This window comes from Pan paniscus, chromosome 11 (assembly GCF_029289425.2).
Source record: "Pan paniscus chromosome 11, NHGRI_mPanPan1-v2.0_pri, whole genome shotgun sequence".
Lineage (NCBI taxonomy): Eukaryota > Metazoa > Chordata > Mammalia > Primates > Hominidae > Pan > Pan paniscus.
Genome location: NC_073260.2, coordinates 67,834,233 through 67,853,588, shown reverse-complemented (window position 1 = coordinate 67,853,588; position 19,356 = coordinate 67,834,233). Strand labels below are relative to the sequence as shown.

General features: G+C 41.7%; 1 long non-coding RNA gene across 1 annotated transcript in view; it reads right to left on the bottom strand.

The window, feature by feature from the left end:
* Positions 1 to 1,321: 1,321 nt before the first annotated feature.
* Positions 1,322 to 19,356, bottom strand: part of LOC134728537 (uncharacterized) — a 103,268-nt gene continuing 85,233 nt past the window's right edge. Inside the window, exons 4-5 of the long non-coding RNA XR_010109041.1 lie at positions 12,466 to 12,687; positions 1,322 to 2,179 (exon numbers count right to left, since the gene is read on the bottom strand). This is a non-coding gene — a long non-coding RNA (uncharacterized LOC134728537). The remainder of the gene's footprint in view (positions 2,180 to 12,465; positions 12,688 to 19,356) is intronic.

Sequence of the window (19,356 nt, the reverse complement as noted above, 5' to 3'; positions counted from 1 at the left end):
AGAGATCTTTGTGAGGGCGACTTGGTGGAATATTTGGGCTAGAAACCAGATTGTAATGTGCTAAAGAGTGAGGCAGGTTTGAAAAAATGGCAGCAGTGAGTACATAATTTGTTGAAAGACTGGCTCTGAAGGAAAAGAGAGAAATACAGTAGTGGCAAGAGGGAAAACATGGCCCTTTCCATATTATTTTGTAATATGGAAAGGCCTAGAGTGACCTAGGGCTTCATTACTTGTGGGAAGGACCCAGCTGAGAGGAGAGAAGGGGTAGCTGATACATGGAAAGTTTCTGGAAAGGTGGGAGGATATGGGAACCAAAGCACAGGCCGTGAGGTGATCCTAATGAGGTCTAAGAGATGGTATAGTGAGAAGTGCAGGAGAGATAAGGATTTGAAGTCAGAAAGTAGGATATTGCAGTTCAGGATAACAATTTTTCATCTCACACTTTCCAAAGTACTAATATACTATCTTGGGGGAAATGAAGTCATACGAGTGTATAATTTTTAGGAAATGTGCAGATCACGTTAAGGTTGTCACAAATGTTAAGCACTTCCCTTTCATTTTCTCTCTCTCGGGTATCTAATTCGATGAGACCTCAATAAAATAATGTAGTAGGAGTTAGGATTTACTAAGCCTTCTTGAGAGCATGTAATCCTTCCAACATCCCTGTGAAGTAGATGCTATTATAGTCTCAATAGTAGAGATGAGCAAATTGAGCTTTAGAGGGGTTAAGTAACTGGTCTGAGGTCACTTGCTATTCTGTGGTAACAGGATTCACAGGATTCAAAGCTTTATCTGAGGCATAAGTTCTGGTGATCTATTGCACAGTGTAGTGACTAGAACAATAATGGATTGTATATTTCAAAATTGCTGAAAGACTAGATTTTAAATGTTCTCACCACAAAAAAATGAGTATGTAAGGTAATGTATATGGTTAATTAGCCTGATTTGATCATTCCACAGTGTATGCATGTATTGAAACATCACATTGTACCACATAAATATACACAATTATTATTTGTCAATTTAAAGTAAAATTAAAACATTTTTAGAAAGCTTTATCTGCCTGCTGCAGGATTCTTTGCTGCCGTGCTGGGCTACATGCCTCATCAGAAAAGGGCGCTGATAGGCAAATCCACTCAGACATAAACTAGTCTGCAAGGGAGGCAGGACTTCCCTGAGGTAAGATTAAAACCTGTGTTTGTGGCTTGGAGGTTATCACAGCAACATCCCTTAGTAGAAGGTTATCTCTTCTTAAAGTATCACAGTGTGAATGAAACTTATTATAAAATAGGGGAGAAAAGCAAGAGAAATGAAACAAGAAATACCATCTCAAAACGCAACAAGTTTATTTAAGGTTAATCTACGCAGAGAGACAATTGTCCATAGAACCTTAAAGTACTCAGGCAAATATGTAGCAGGTGGGATTTCCAAGTTGCTGCTCTGGGATTTCCAACGTTTTACTGTGCAGCCTGAGGGCAAGTTTCTTTGTTGACTGTGTACTTCTACTTCACCGCAGAGTACTTCATTTTGATCTGCGCTATGATATTTTTCAGAGAGTTGCTTATTTCAGGGAAATGCCGTATACAACGAAGAGACGTCCGGAAATACTGTACATCAGATCTGGGCAGTTTCCCTGAGACAAAATGGCTGCCCACAGGGTTTTCACAGGGGCGGGTCTTTGGTCATTTTTAATTGACATCAGTGAAATTTGACCCGTGGCTAGAGGTCACCAGGATGTGTGCTTGAGTTTACTTCCCCTTCTTTAAGCTCCAGTGACTCCACCCAGCAAAACAAGGGATGGAATGATTGACATCTGTCTGCCAAGGGCTCTCCTGGGAACTTCAGGAGCATTCTATTTCTAGGAAGAAAGCAAGACTCTAGGGTCGGGATTTTCCATTACTGCTTCTGGAAATCTCAGAAATGCTTTTTAGTCTCTCTTCTTCCCTTCTTCTATTCCACCGAAAATAAAAACTTTCCCCCAAACCTATAAACCGTGAAAGTAAAGAGATAACACAAACAGACATTTTTGTTGACGTTCCTTCTTCTTTCACTTCAGCTTCTTCGTTAGAAGCAATTCGTGGCCTTTGAAGGTTGAATCAGGAAAGTTAAAGGACTGTAATTATTCAAAGTGTACTTTTCTTCTGGGGATGCTTGGGGGTTGACTTTGGGGTTCCACGGCCTGGACATTTAAGGCAATAAAGAGCAAATGACAGTGACTGCCTCATGAAAAGTTTGCTTTCTCAATGCTGTGACAGGAGCTATAGAATAAAAAAAAATCCTTGCATGTCATTTATTCATAATCTTATGAAGTAGATTATCTTTGCCCTATTTATGTTTCTCACTTTAGATTATTGGGGAACAGCCTGAATCCAGGGAGGGAGATGTTTCTGGCTTCTTGCCTTATAACTAACTTTTTAGCAACTCCCAGTTTCTTGATTTCACTAATCTTTCCCAAGCCTTAAAATCTCTTTATAAGATATTGAACTTTAACTGACAGCAAGTATATTTGAAGATAGGGCTGGTAGAAGAAAAACAGAACTACACCGTAATTATAACTATATATGCATATTAACAATGGCCTACATATATTTTCCAGCCATTGAGCTAAGCTCCTTATAGGAATTACCTCACATAAAAAATTTACAATAATCCTATAAGGTTGGTACTATTATCATCTCCTTATTTTCTGCTGAGGAAACTGAGATTTAGAATGATTGAACAGCCATTGCAAAATTGTAACTGAGACGGTGAAAGAGATCTGACCTAACCAACTCCATCTCGCTTCTAACCTCCAAGCTGTCCTTGTTCATTCCTGGGCATAGGCCGAACTAACTTTGGGAGAAACAGTTTATAGTTTAAAAGAAAGATGATGACAGCCCTTTCCCAAAACAAACCTCCTTTTTGCCTGGGGACTAGACTGCCTTTGTAGGACTAAGAAATTAGCCACAAGGTTAAAAATTATGATTTAGAAGTCATGCAGCTGGAGGCTACAAAATTCTGACCCTCCCTAAATTGCTCCTAAGATTAGTGCTTGAGATATTTTGCAGTCCCTGCACTTAATGGATCATCTGGCACCACCCAGATCGATAAACTGGCTCATCTGATCTTGTGGCCCCCACCCAGGAACCGACTCAGTACAAGAAGACATCTTTGACTCCCTTGATTTCATCTCTGACCAATCAGCACTCCTGGCTCACAGGCCTCCCCCTACCCACCAAGTTGTCCTTAAAAACTCTGATCCCAGAATGCTCAGGGAGACCGATTTGAGTAATAATAAAACTCCCATCTACCGCACAGCCATTTGTGTGTGAATTACTCTTTCTGTATTGCAATTCCCCTGCCTTGGTAAATTGGCTTTGTCTAGGCAGCAGGCAAGGTGAACCCACTGGGTGGTTACAAGTAAACCAAAAAAATTAATAATAGGAATTCCCTATTCTTGACAGTTATGCTATCTTGCCCCTAGGAAATGTCACTTGTTAGGCATGAATTGCCAAGCAGAGAAGGAAGATGGCAAAGTTTACAGGAAGGAAAAATGTCAAGGCTCCTTTCACCAAACAAGGAGATCCTGGAACCCAAAGCTGGAGACAACTCTGTATCACATCCTTCACATCCCACTCCAGGCTTTCAAACATAAAATGAGAATTGGCCAATTTAAGGCTTCTAGAATCCACAAGACTCTATAGCTTCAGTTGTCCCCCTCATTCATGAAGTCATACCCAAGCGCTCAGCTCTCAGGGATATCCACTCCGGTGATTTTCTGCAGCACTCTCAAGGAATAAAGCTCATAAAGAAATTCCTTATAGTGTTGCATAGCACATTTTGGGTTTTTGTTTTGTTTTGTTTTAAGATGGAGTCTCGCCCTGTCACCCAGGCTGCAGTGCAGTGGTGCAATCTTGGCTCACTGCAACCTCCGCCTCCCGGGTTCAAGCAATTCTCCTGCCTCAGCCTCCTGAGTAGGTGGAATTATAGGCGTGCACCACACACCTGACTATTTTTTTTTTTTTGTATTTTTACTAGAGATGGGGTTTCACCCTGTTGACCAGGCTGGTCTTGAACTCCTGATCTCAAGTGATCCACCCGCTGTGGTCTCGCAAAGTGCTGGGATTACAGACATGAGCCACCGCACCCAGCCATAGCATGTTTGTATAGTTACTGCATTTCATCGCCACCAAACTTTGTGAAGTAGGCTAGGGCATACATTAACTTTTATTTTTATTATTTCTTTTCCGTAGACATGGAAATTGACCCCTAGAGAGGTAAGTTAACTTGCCAAAGGCACTGGACAAATTTGGGGTAGTGCTGGGACCAGTACTCAGGACCTTCAGCCATAAGACCTGATTTCTTCTATGACACCATGTCCCTCCCGTCAGCATCAAGAGATGTTTGTCCAGAGCCTGGGAGGTATAGGCCTTTGAGCAAAGCTCTCTGGATAGGAAAACAGATGTGGTCTCCACCCTGGGAAGGATTTCTATTTTCTTTGGGAGATGGCCCTTATTCTAATCCAATTACTAACCACACGAATAGTTCATTGGTTTTTTGGAAGTATATTGCAAGCACAATCAAGTTTATACTTCTTTTCTGTGCCCCCAGGGATTTTATACATTGCCCCACACCCAGCAGGTGCTTTGTGTGTTGGTTCAATGAAGCTTACATTAGAGACTAACAGTGGCAGTTTGATAGAAAGAGTGGAGACATTGGAACCTGGTCTGTGTTCACGTCCTGCCTCTGCACTTTCTGGTTGTGTGACCTAGGCAGGCACCTGACCTCTCAGTGCCTCAGGTACCTCAACTATGAAAGGAAGACCTTAGTACCTACCACACAGAGTGATGCAAGGACTGTGACATAATACAGCTATGGTCTTGAGTATACTACCTGGCACAGAGTAAGGAGGCAGGAAATGTTCACTATTTAGTTACTATTATTAGGATGTGTACCTTATCATCTTCCTAATACTTTCAGCTTGTCATTGTTGAGCCTGCAAAGTTTCCCGTATGTATTTCAGCACATGCTTCTGTAGAATCTAATTGCAGGTGGTTCTCTTTTCTTTTCATTCAGGCGGGGAGGATCATCACATTCAAAGCTATAGTTCAACCAAGTGCAACTTAGCACTGTAACTTCCTTAGCTACAGTCATGCCTATTAATAGGATCAACCTGGGACCTTCTTGGCAGGTGTCAACTCCACCCACAACCAAGTTCACCAAAAACACAAGTTAAATTTGGAACAGGAGGCTTTGAACAAGATGCCCCTGGTTGCTACATGTGGTACCCTTACCCTAAATGCAGTGGCTAGGGGAGCTGCATTTTAGTGTTACGATACTTCCAACAGGACCAGCAACTGCTAGAAACTGCTAGAATCCCATTCAAAGGATTCCTGGAGCTCCTTTAATAGAGCACATTAGTGTGGACCAAAGTCATTTCCCAAAGAGTGGGACCCCCTAAGCCCCCTGTGCCACAGTTGGACACAAGCGCTCATAGAGTCCGTCTGCTATCTCACAAGATGCTTCTGAGCCCAGATGATTTCAGCACAGTAATGTCCAATCTGCCTGCTTATTTTGCCTTCTGCTTTCCCTAAAGCAGCTTCAGAAAAAAGGAAATGTTGCCTGTGTTGAAATGGGGCCTCTGTTGGAAAAAATAAAACACAGTTTCACTGCAGGTCAGCATACTCAACCCTACACTCTCCTCATAATGGAATATAAAGCAATGAAACTCTTTCGGGTTCATTACTTGGAACTCTATCAATTTGTCTCCAATTTACTCATTCCTTTGATTCAGGTAGAAGAGAGCAATGATGGCCTTGACTTCCAGAGTCACCTCCCACCTGGGATTTCCCAGGCCCAGAAGCACACTCCTTTCCATTGCTTCAACTCTTAATTCCTCTCCCCTGCCCCACTGCATAGAAATTAGCATGAGTAGAAGTGTCTATCTCTACTGTGAACTATGTACTTAGCATAAAATACCTTTAAAATAACTTGATAGCAGCTCAGCTGTCTCTGGAAATATACCCAGTTGAGCCTTTTAATTATAAGATGTTTGTTGTTCCCCCTGGTATTTGAACAATTGCTTTTCTAATTTCTGAACCTACCTGTAGCTATATTTGAACTCTTAGGATATGCTAGGCTCTGCACTATCTGATTTAAACCTGACAAAGAGTCCATGAAGTAGGTACAACTGTTATACCCATTTTACTGTTAAGAAAAAAAAAGGGAAATTAAGTAACCCATAATGCTAACTTTTCTGCCTCAGTGCCTCCCAGTTATAACAGGCTGTGGGCTTTTTTTTTTTTTTTTTTCCCCTCTCTCTCTTTCTCTTTTTTTGGTTGAGACGGTGTTTCACTCTGTCGCCCAGGCCGGAGTGCAATAGAGCGATCTTGGCTCACTGCAACCTCCGCCTCCCAGGTTCAAGCAATTCTCCTGCCTCAGCCCCCCGAGTAGCTGGGATTACAGTCATGCGCCACCACGCCCGGCTAATTTTGTATTTTTAGTAGAGACGGGGTTTCACCATGTTGGTCAGGCTGGTCTCAAACTCCTGACCTCAGATAATCCACCCACCTCAGCCTCCCAAAGTGCTGGGATTACAGGCGTGAGCCACCACACCTGGTTGGGCTTTGTTCTCTTTACGGATGAAAGCACCTTGAGGGTGGGGACCAAGCCTTAAAACTCTGTGCCAAGTTTTCAGTTCCATCCCTATTACCAGGCGGGAGTTTCACAAATGCTACAATCAGTTCAGTTCTCAACAATAATTTATACAAAGTACATATCTATTTAGAACTTTCTGGGTTTGAAACTTAGTATCAATCCCTGTGGAGTACACAAAGGAAGTACATCATCTATTCGGGGGTTATTAGTCCCTATGAAACAGGAAAACCAATTAAATGTTTAAACTAAAAATAAATGTTTCAGCCTCCAGAGAAAGGGGAAACCTTCACTGGGGAGGTGGTGGGATTTCAGGTGGCCCTTGAAGAACCAGGCCAATGTCAAGAAGTGGAGAGGTGGGAGAATGAGGAATAAGGTGTGGGAAAAGGCAGTCTTGGGGGAAGGAAAATGGGGAGTTGGCCTGTAACAATAGAATATGCACATTGTAATTTCTTTCACCATCAAGGATGAGAATTCTAGAAGGCTTATAGAGACTTCTCTTGATTAGAAAAACAAATACTTCTTAGCTCACCAAACAGATTTTCCTCCAGGGCCTGGTATAGGAGGCAAAGGACCCACACAGGGCAAGTTCCAGATACAGAAGGAACTGGTCTTCGCCTCCTTCTGGTTCTGGTGTTCTCTTTGACCACCCTTTTCTATTTCCAATTATTTTTCTCTGAATTTCGTTTTTGCAAATGGAAGATACAGAAGCTTTATGAGCAGAATAAAACAACCAGGGTTGGCAGCCTTGCTCTCAACCCTCTAGCTGTGTGTGATCTTTGAGGAGGATGATAGCAAACCTTGGTTCAGCATGTCTTGTGTGCTAGGTGATGTGTTAGATCATGTGCCAGGCATTGTGTGTGTGTTAAGTAATTGCATCTTCACAAGTAAGGTGGGTCATTACCTATTACCACTGCCCTTTTGTGACAAAACAGAGGCTTAGTGAGATTAAGTAATTTGTCTAAAGTCACACTGCTGGTCAATAGCAGAGCTGGGACCCCAGCCCAGATGATGTGACCTCCAAGTCTGCTCTTAGCCCATGCATTACTACTTCCCAAGTCACTGGACTTCTTGGAGCTCTAGTTTCCTCATTTGCAAAGCATTCATAAATATTTAATGAATATTAAATAAATATAACACAATATTCATAAATATTCATACTGTCTCCTATGGTAGAGAGTAGGGAGAAGTAATGTGATAATGTAAGTAAAACATCTAGCCTGTCCTTGGACATACTGAGTATTCAGAAGAAGCATCATTATTAGTTTTTGCCATTCAAAAACAGTGAATGCTGAAATTGGCTCTGTCTTGGTTTATGGCTTTACACTTCTTTGAGGATTCTGTAGACACTCTGGAAGCACGGAGGACAGTTAACATATTCTCGTATCTTTCTCAACCTCTGTGATTTTGTTTTTTGAGACAGTCTCACTCTGTCACCAGGCTGGAGTGCAGTAGCGTGATCTCAGTCCACTGCAACCTTTGCCTCCTGGGTTCAAGCGACTCTCCTACCTCAGCCTCCCGAGTAGCTGGGATTACAGGCATGCGCCACCACGCCCAGCCAATTTTTGTATTTTTAGTAGAGATGGCATTTCACCATGTTTGCCAGGCTGGTCTCAATCTCTTGACCTGGTGATATGCCTGCCTCAGCCTCTCAAAGTGCTGGGATTACAGGTTTGAGCTACCATGCCCGGTCTGTGATTTTTTTTTTTTAAATGACACACAATTATTTTTTAATTTCTCTCTTCCTCTTTTTCTATTTGTCTTTTGCATAGCTTTTCAGATCTCACTGAAGGTGAAACCAGGAAAGTACTTCACTCAGAGGTGAGTGTATAGGTAATAAATATGTGGAACAAGACTCTATTGTCCTCAGGTAAAGGTGAGTGACCCTGGGTGCCCTTAGGTAAGCCATTAAAAACTATTCTACCAAATACTCACATACTGGGCAGGTGTTTGAGCAGGTGTGGCAGCCTTGGGGCAGACGCTGAATGTGGCACACAAGAGGTTAGTGGATATAGTTACACCTTCATAAAACGAATGCTATCTCCCCGCCGGGTCTTAGCTACAGGGGCGAAAAATAAATATTTTAATTAGTTTCAGCTTCCAAAAGAGTCATAGGCCAGACTTCCGAATCTGCCTCCTATAGGGAAAACACTTTCAAATTCTAACACTTGGAAAAAATCCCTCCCAAATAAAACCCCAAAACAAAAATTACATTTCTAACTAAACAAGTAACTGTGCTTCTTAGACAGACAGCTTCATTACGCATTCAGCAGCTTGGATTGACGCAATCTTGGGCAAAAGGGGAAGAGGCAAGTGGTGAAGCTGAGCTGTGTTTGGAAGTACAGCTCATAAGGATGGCAGAGAGATTGGAAGGGGTGGGGAAAAATCAAAGCTGATTCCTATTTTTTTCTCCCTGAGCAACTTGTTAGATTATTTAGGTCAATGATGCTTTTAGGAATTAAAATTTTGCATTGTAATATCAGTTCCACTTTTTCAAAGAGCTTTCATCTCTCCACCCCTGTTGACATAAATGATCACGCTGAGTTTTATCTAGGTTAGTTTTAGAAGAGACTAAGTTCAGGGATTTCTGAGATAAAGGGAGGATTTTTATTTTATTTCTTTGCCTCAGGTAGCATTCAATATATAAATATTTCTCTTCATTAAATCCTAATCAAGTTTAACTAAACTTTCAAGACAGATGGGGAGATGTTATTTTAATTATAAAAGGTATCCACACAAACTTCTTTAAAGCAGTGGAGTTTTCTTGGTATTCATTTATTTATTCAACAGATATCTTTGAGCTCTGACAATGTCCAAACACTGTACTGAGTGCTCCATGCACAGTGCTGCAGTGAGCAGCCTCTGGAGATGTGTGTGAAACATGCAGATATGGTTCCGAATCATGATAGATAGAAGGAGCGGGAATAATGGTAGGTGGAGAAAAGCCCCTTTGTTTTGGGTGGTCAGTCAAAGCTTCTATGAGGGAAGAATATTTATGCCAAGACTTGACAGATGCCGATGACCCAGTTGGGTAAAGAATGAAGCAAAGAGAAGAGAGGAGAGCAGGAATGCATTTTTGGAATAAGGAACAGCATTTGCAAAATTCTGGAGGTGTAAAAAGTTTGGCAAGTTTGAGAAACAAGCAGTGGGCCTGGAGCATAGGGAATCGGGGGAGAGGCTGAAGATGAGGTGGAAGTGGGGCTACATTGACATGACCTACTAAGAGATAATCACTTGACAGAGGATGAAGGAAGTCACAGCTATCTGGTTAGGGACCCACTGCTCACGTAAGAACTATCAGAAATGAAATGATCATTTTCTCTGTGAAATTATAAACTCAGTCAGTGGAGAATTGATTCAATTTTCATATAGTCATTTCGAATTTCATATAGATTAATTTCATATAGTCATGCAATATCTGCATGTTTCACACACATCTCCAGAGGCTGCTCACTGCAGCACTGTGCGTGGAGCACTCAGTACAGTGTTTCGACATTGAATAAAATGTGGCACACTTATTTCTGTGCAAGTTAAGAACTTGTTGGGTGGCTTGCTAGCAAAATTTTTCTCCCTTAACTCTAGGGAATAATATCTGGGCCACAGTTTCCAAACTGGTGTTCCACAAGCTGACTTTGGTCCACAGGCATAGCTTCTTTGGCCCGGACAGTATTTTTACAAAATCTAAATAAGTTGCAGTCCAGGCGCAGTGGCTCGTGCCTGTAATCCCAGCACTTTGGTAGGCCGAGGCAGGCAGATCACTTGAGGCCAGGAGTTCAAGACCAGCCTGGCCAACATGGTGAAAACCCCATGTCTACTAAAAAAATACAAAAATTAGCCCGGTGTGGTGGCACATGCCTGTAATCCCAGCTACTCAGGAGGCTGAGACAGGAGAATCATTTGAACCCCGGAGGCAGAGGTTGCAGTGAACTGAGATCACGCCACTGCACTCCAGCCTGGGTGACAGAGTGAGACTCTGTCTCAATAAATAAATAAGTTGCAGCAGCTAAAACTGCTATGTGTTCAGCAAACCTATTTCCTTCTACAGTTGGTGCACAGCTGCACTACGTTTCCTAGCGTCCCCAGCAAGTAGGAGGAACCATATGACGAGTTCTGCCAATGGATATGAACAGAAGTGCTGGTCACTGTTTCCAAGCCTTGACGGTAAAAATCCTCCTCCCGGCCCTCCACGTTCTCTATCTGTCCCCATCTGCAACTGAATGCAGAGAAGGAAGGTGTCATAGAAGATGCAGAGCCACATGATGAAAGGAGCCTGGCTCCCTGGATGGTGGAACAGTCTCCACAGTGACCCTCATTGGACTGTGATGTGAGTGAGATTGAAACATCATTGTGTTCGCCACTGGAATTTGAGTTTGTTTGCTGCAACAGTGTCTTTGTTTGGGTTCCTCCCAGGATCAGGTTCTGAGATTTGGATTGGTGTCCAAGTAGTTTATTGGGAGGTGATCCCAGGAAACATCAGTATACAGGCAAGTGGGAGAGTGAGAAGGAAAAGGGATGGATTCCAATGAATGGCACATTATCTACCAGTTTGTACTGTGGCAGCTGGAGCTCAGTCACATAAGGAAACTCTGGGAGGCAATACAGAACATATCTCAGAGCTATCCTAACTGAGAGGTAAGACTATCTATCATATTTATATACTTTCCTCTCATTGTTTGAGAGCTGCTTCCAAGGGCATTAATGTTTTAGCATTCCTGCATGTGCTGAATGCAGGTCAAGTGTGTGCACATTGTCTTCAGGCAGAGTTGAAGGCAGTCACACTAGGCAGCCTCACCTGCAGACGGGAGTGCTGAGTGGATATGAGTGGAGCACCAACAGCATCTGCTAAGAATGTTTAGCACACACTGTGGCCAAGACTTAACATTAGGTGACTTAACATAAAATTGGAGTTTCTGACTTCCTCCAAAAAATAAGAAGATAGTCAACATTGAACCTACATTTCTGTATGGCAATAACTGGCTGGAGCTGACTAGTGATTGCCACTTTAGATGGGGGTAGGGTCTCTAATCTCCATGGTCCCCATAACCCCCACCAATCCTCTCTGTCACCCAGGCTGGAGTGCAAAGCCATGATCTTGGCTCACTGCAACCTCTGGCTCCTAGATTCAAGTGATCCTCCCACCTCAGCCTCCTGAGTACTGGGATTATAGGTGCCACCACACCTGGCTAATATTTGTATTTTTAGTAGAGATGGAGCTTCATCCTTTTGGCCAGGCTGGTCTTGAACTCTTGATCTCAAGTGATCCGACCGCCTTGGCCTCCCAAAGTGCTGGGATTACAGGCATGAGCCACCGTGCCCGGCCTGCTGGCCCACCTTATGATTCTTTCTGTAGTCATTTGAATCTGTAACCCCAGGCCTTCTACTAGAACAAACCTTGTGTTTTGTTCATTTCCTCCCACCTTTCTCAATCCAGTTGCATTTTCTTCCCTCTGTACCCCACTTCAAAAGCTTCTCAAAATGTACTTTCTTGATGAGGACTTCCCTGACCACTTCACCATACTTCTATGGCCATCTATAGCTGTGCCATCCCATATGGTAGCCACTGGCCACATTTGGCTATTTTAATTTAAATTTCAGTTAATTAAAGTTAACTAAGCTAATAAAGATAATTAAAATTTAAAAATGAGTTCCTCCATCATACTAGCTACATTTCATGTACTCCATAGCCATAGGTGGGTAATATATTGGATACGTCACATCTTGGACAGCACAGATACAATACATCTGCATGATGACAGAAAGTTCTGTTGGACAGTGCTGACCTGTATCATAATTCTTCTTGTAGGTGCTTTATTGTTTTCCGTAAGTATTTACCTCTTAAGGTGAAATCATCTTTAAAAAATGAGAGCCAGTGTGTTCCACTTGTCTCATATTCCTGCTCACAGTCAAGTACCTAAGCGATTGCTTGTAGTATTATTGCTGATGTTTCTCAAGTTGCTGAATGAGGTGTGGTTACCAGCGTCCCCTGTAGTCCCATTCAGGGAGACATTGCTCGCTCTCCTGTCCTCTTCAGGCTTATTTGGAAGTCTAAAGACGCTGCCTAGGGAGAAAAGAGACAGGGATTTCAACATCATACTCTTTTAGGATTGGAAGGAAACTCATTAAGGCCACTTATTGTTTCCTACTTTAAAAAAAAGTAACCCGTACTTTGGTGATTTATTTTTTATGTCTTTATTGTATTTAAAATTCAGTAAGAATTGGGACATGAAAACATCAAGGTAAAACATCCTGATTTGGGAGTTTGACAAACAAGGGTGGCATCGCAGCTCTGTCATTTATTAGCTACAAGACTTCACACCATTTACTTGCCTTCTCTAAGCCTCAATTTATTCCAAGGAGAATAATAACAATATCTACCTCATGCAGTTTTGATGAGGATTAAATGAGATAAATGCCATAGGAATTATTGTTATCAACAAAAAAATCAAATCCAAAGGAAAAGCAAGCAAGAAGAGAATAGACCTACAGTTGTGAGCCTATTGGAAGGGATCAAAGCAGATAATGCATTCAGAAAATTCCTTACAATAGAAATGTGTGCACAGTTGCAGGGGATCCATTTTACAAACACTAATTTCCTTGGAAAATATTAATGTATTTTCATTAGCGTGGAGACTAGAGACTAGAGTTATGGGGCTGGCATTGCACCCTCCCCTTGCCCTACTCTGCCAAACAAATAATATCTCAAATTAAAGCTGCCTTTTGGTGGAAAAAAAAAAAAAAGGATAATGGAAATAGGATGACCAGGAATAAAAGGACTGGAGAGCTCCAATCACTCAGTTTTGGGTCAGAAGATAAAATCATTATGGGGAACATCTATCTCTTTTTCTGTCTTCGCTGTCCGTATGTTTTATATGTTTGAAAATAATAGAACATTCTGAATGCAATTATTGCTTTCTTTCTCCAAAGAGGTAAACAGTGCCTGGGAAGGTTAATGTTCTCAAGCACCTCTCAGGCATGACTGTGTCCTTTTCTTGGTCATCAAGCTGTGAAAAGTCACAGTGCTGTCCAATAATCTCATGGAGAAACAAGCTAAAGGCACTTCCTTCTGGATAGAACAGATCATGCTAGGCCTGCCTACAAATGGCATTTTGGCTGGTGGCCATAATGTCATGATGAAACTTGGTTTGGGCAGAGGCTCCGAAGTGGCATTTGGGAGATTTTCCTTCTTTAACTGTGTACATTTGATCGTTTGGGAAAGATGCTCAAAATCAGTTGCAAAGTGAAATAAAGTAGATTACAAAAGAGCATGTGTGATATGATCACATTCTGTTACAAGAATGAGAGACTAGTTGGAAAGTGTCTAATAGAGTTCTTTGTAGCTGTAGAAATTCACAAAAATGGAATTTATTGGAAAGATGTGGAAGTTCATACAAGTATGAGTTAGGTATTGCTGCATAACATACCACTTCAAACTTCGAGGCTTAGAACATGTATTTAGCTCGTGATATAAGGTCGTCTTCTTCATGTATCTGAGGTCAGCTGTGTGTGCATGAGGTGGTTCTACTTCTGAGAGTTGGCTGAGACCCCTGTGCTCTCCTCCAAGTGGTTTGTTATCCTCCAGCAGCTGACACCAGTTTTGTTCTTGTGGCTCCAAGAGAGACTGGAAGCACACAAGCCCTCTAGAAGTTGAGGCTCTGAGCTGACGCACTTCACTGTTCCTGCATTCTACTGGCTAAAGCAAATTGCAATGCATCCCAGATTCAAGGGGTGGAGAACTAGACTTCAGTTCTTGATGGGCCTCTGTCTCTTGCACAGGTCATGGTATGGAGGCCACTAGTTGAGGCCAAGAACACAATCAATTTCCCGTATTAGAATTGAAGGAAAAGGTGAAGAATTAGTTCTCAGGAGGCCCAGGACCCAGAGCTGCTCCAGGTGTCTGAATGATATGTGCCAATGAGTGATCTCATTAGTGTTCCCCTCTCAGGAGGAAGAAACTCCAGCATTGTCAGTCTTCGAGGGTCACTTTGCTAGAGACTGAAATCACAGCTTGGTCACCTGCCTACTGCTTTGCCAGCAGAGGACCTGACACCTGGGTTGGTAGTCCCACTAGAAATGATATTCCATTGATTGAGTGGCTATCCCCAGAGCAAAATGTGGGTGTGGCTCCCTGAAGAAGGCAGAATGAATGCTGGGTCTTTCATACCAAAGTACTTTCTTTATACACTAAAATGTTAATAATAGTAATATCTGTATGTTGGATTCATGGAAGAGGTTTCTGTTTGTTTGTTTGTATGTAATCCTGAATTTCTCTAAGGAATGTGTATTATTTATGTAAGTTTTTAAAAAGTTACAGGAAAAACAGTTGTAGAAACCCACAATCATGTAGCAGGACAGGTGTAGTGGAAAGGTATCTCTACTTCAAGTCTTTTTGCCTCAGTTTCTTTCCTCCTCCCCCCCTTTTTCCTCCTCCTCCGTCTCCTCTCCCTCCTCCTTTTTCTCCTTCACCATCTCCTTCTGCTACTACTGCTACTACTACTGCTAGGCTTACCCACACACATGCACACACACACAGACACATCCCTTCCATCACATTCCAGAAAGGAAACTGCTTTGAGTCTCTGTCTTCTCATTTGTAAAATGATAGGAAGAGAGGAGATTGTCTCCAAAATCATTTCCATTTATAAGTAATGGTTACATACATAATTCTGATTTTCCAGATAATTTATTCTATATGCTGACACTTTCTCTTTGATTGTCCTAATATGCTATATTTTATCTCTAAAAGCAACTGATCTCTGTTCTAAAAGCACATAGAGGGAAGGGTTTCTTCAGCTCCCTCCTCTTTGGTCCCCATCACCAGACGCTATGATAGTTGGCTGGAAGACCGTAGAGATCTAACAGCTATTAGTGCCCAAGGCTCAGGCCTTACCTATCAAAAATCAGTCTCCAAAGAAAATATACCTCCTCAACGTCCACAATACCCCAACACTAATGAAAGAGAGAGCTCTCTCTCCATATACACTTTTGGAAGCCATTGATGAGGGCTTTTGCCTTGTGGGTTGTAATTAGGGTTGCCAAATAAAAATACAGGATGTTAAGTGAAATTTGAATTTCAGATAAACAACAGTAGCTTGTTAGTGTAACTTATATCCCGTAAATTGCAGATATTGCCAATTCGAATGGGGGCATACCTATACTAAAAACTTATTCATTTTTATCTGAAATTCAAATTTCATTTGCTAAATCTGCCAACCCTAGTTGGAATAGATTCCTGCTGTTCTTTATTCCCCCTTTACTACCCCAGACTCAGGAACAGAGAAAATATATGACCTCAGCCAGACTTTGGCCAAAGAAAGTCCTAAAACTTCTAAATATTTTGAAGCATCTGAAAGAAATCATGAGCAAATATTTCTCATTTCCTTGTGGTCATGACAGTCTGAACCAGGAATTAATGTCTGGTTCTAAATTCAGAAATAAAGCAGTTCTTTTTCTTCTTGTTTTTATTTTTTTCCTTCACAAAAGTATCACATACATTTTTTAAAAATTTAAAACAAGTAAAAACTGTAATCAACCAGATGTAGCACAAGGGAGGCCAAGTGAGATGTCTGCAGTTTCTTGGACACTCCAATATTGAGAGTGAGTTGCCTTGGTTTAAGGATATAAATAGTTCCACCTGGAGATCAATACCCACCCTAAAGAAAAAAACACATAGACATTCGGCTTCATGTCCCAGTTGCATGTGAACTTCACAGGAGTTCATTATTATGTGTCTCCTCATTTCTGAGTGTTGTAATGAAGTTATTGCTGGACTGGGAGGCCAAGGATCAGATCTCAGAGCATGGGATAACATGCAGACAAAGCCAGTGCAGTCTTGGCAGCCTTCCTCTAGGTTCACCCACTGTATCTTCATGCTTTTATCTTTCTAACTTCAGCATGCACTTGGAAACCTCAGCACTTTGAACAAGAATAAACTAGGGGAAAAGTGTTGCTGTGAGCACTCTAGATAAAGTGAGCAGGATATTTACACAGAAAGACTTGAACTTCTTCAATTAATAATTATTGGTAATAAGTTTACATTGTTCTAAAATATTCATAACAATCCTGGAGACAGGATTTTATAGATACATAAAATTGAGTCTTAAAGACCTTCATTAACTTACTTGAGGTCATACCACCAGTTTTAACATAGGCCAGTTTAACTCCAAAATCTATTTTCTTCCCCTCTACCATACCATATTGCTCTTTATTTCTGAGAGTTGCAAGCAGGTGTTTTGTAGGTCAAATCTCGTCCATGAACTAATCTGATATTAGGCAATATTGTTTCACCAGTATCACTTTTTTTAACCTTTGAATTTGAATGTCTTTAGGCTGGACATACACTTCCCACTTTGTCAACAGTCACCACCACTCTCTATCATGTTACACTTGCCGCTAATCACATATTTATGTTACCTCTCTGGCCACCACAGGCATTCGAGTTTGCAATTCCAGGTTTGGTGTCCAAAAAGTGTTTTTACCAATACCATTTGATACTCAGAATGACTGTATAGGAGAAATGATAGATTTCATAAAGATTGATGAAGAAATGTGCTCAGTAGTGCAAGATGTTTTTCCAGAGGAGTCCCCCACCAATAATTAGCAGAACCAGTGCCATTTTCAATACATCAAGATCAACATCCTACACTGAACATTCTTAGTGACCCATAGTCTGGGTGAAGGTCATTACACTCTCAGGGATTTGAATTAGAACACAGGTAAAGCTAAAGAAAGTGGGAGAAGAACTTGGAATTAGAAAAAGCCCAGTTCAAGGATAATTTGTATGTTACTGACACGTTCAGCATAGTATGAACTCTGACTCTGCCGAACATCCAGTCTGCCTCATGTACAAAAGTTGCTGATCCAGGGGCCGGGTGTGGTGGCTCATGCCTGTAATCCCAGCAATTTGGGATGCCAAGACAGGCGGATTATGAGGTCAGGAGTTCGAGACCATCCTGGCTAACACTGTGTCTCTACTAAAAATACAAAAAAATTAGCCAGGCATGGTGGCGGGTGCCTATAGTCCCAGCTACTCAGGAGGCTGAGGCAGGAGAATGACATGAACCCAGGAGGTGGAGCTTGCAGTGAGCCGAGATCACGCCACTGCACTCCAGCCTGGGTGACAGAGCAAGACTCTGTCTCAAAAAGAAAAAAAAAAAATAAATAAAAGTTGCTGATCCATTGCAGGAGAAAATTATAGAGAAATGTACTTCAGTTGTGTGCCCTAAATAAACTCCATGGGGCCCCATGTAAACGAAGGAATGGCAATAACTAGGAGTGGTAGTTGTTTCCCTCTCAGTCATTGTACTTTTGAATAGGAGTCATTGTACCAACCGTTTAACATATTCATATGTTCCTGGTACTAATGAGGTTGGTCTATTTTAGCCTTTTTTGACAAGGAAGAAATGGCAGGCAGGCAGGTGTCCAAAGCACTAATCTATGAAAGGACAGTTTCCTCTGTGTTTGCAACAGGTGGAATGCTTCAGCCGATAGAACTGTATTCTTTGTTATGTTTCCTAAACAGAGCACAGTTTGGTCCTCAAATTTGCCAAGCAGGTCCATTTGCACACCTCTTGTTTACATTATTTCCTCTGACCATTCCAGTCAGAAACCATGAAATCAAAGTCACTTCATTTGTTTTTTGTTTGTTAGACACTTACGTAGTGGATCTTATGTGCCAGAGACACTTTTAAAGGAACAGCTCATTTAAACCTTGTGTTAGCTGTATCAAGTAGGGACCACTATTATCCCCATTTTACAGATAATGAAACTGTGGCACAGAGTGGTTAAGAAACCTTCCCAAGTCACACAGCAAATATGTGGAAGAGCTGATCCTCTTGACCGCTTTGGTATGTGCTCTTATCTTGGTCATGTGCTGCCATAACATGCATATCTTGGCTATACCATTGTTAATTCTTCTGATTGCCAGGGGAACATATTTTCCTACTATTCCCTTTATACATTTTCCTTGCTGTTCTTGTGCTGAGTTGGCATTGATAAATCAGCCAGGTTTTATAAGTGTTGGGAAAGCTCGCCATGGTGTTCTGATTATAACTGCATGTGTGTCCTGCAGACCTGCTTTCATCTATCACTGATGCATGAAATAGAGCACCTTTAATACAGCACCTGAGACCCCACAAAGTTAGGCCATGTTGGTGCAAGAACACAAAGAACCATGGACTCGCTAATTTTCGACAGATGACCAACTGCCACCTGAACTTCTGAATGGGTTTTTCTCTGAGCCCACTTGATATGCTGTACTTCAGTGGGAGGGGGGCGGTGACAAGAAGTCAAGAAGACTTGAATTCCTGCCAACTGAGAGACAGCTGAAGGAAATGGGATCATTTATCTTGGAGAAGAGAAATATGGAGGCCTCAAGGACTGGCATCAGACAGCTGACTCGCTGCTATGTGCAAGAAGGAGTGGACTTATCTTAAGTTGTCCAGAGTGCAGTAGAAAATGGAAACTCTGGGCAATCAGATTTCAGCTCAATGTAAGTGATTTCTCTCTATTATTGTTTTGTAAATTTTTGAGAAAATGGTTTTAAGTGATAGAAATAGCAACATACTCTTTGTAAAAAATAAAATCAAACAATAACAAAATGTCTAAGGTGGAGAGTAAAAGCCTCTTTTCCTTTACCCACTCCCACTCCCTAGGAATACCCTTGATATCTATCCTCCCATGTCCCCTATCTATGCACATGCAAACGTGCTATCCATACATATACAT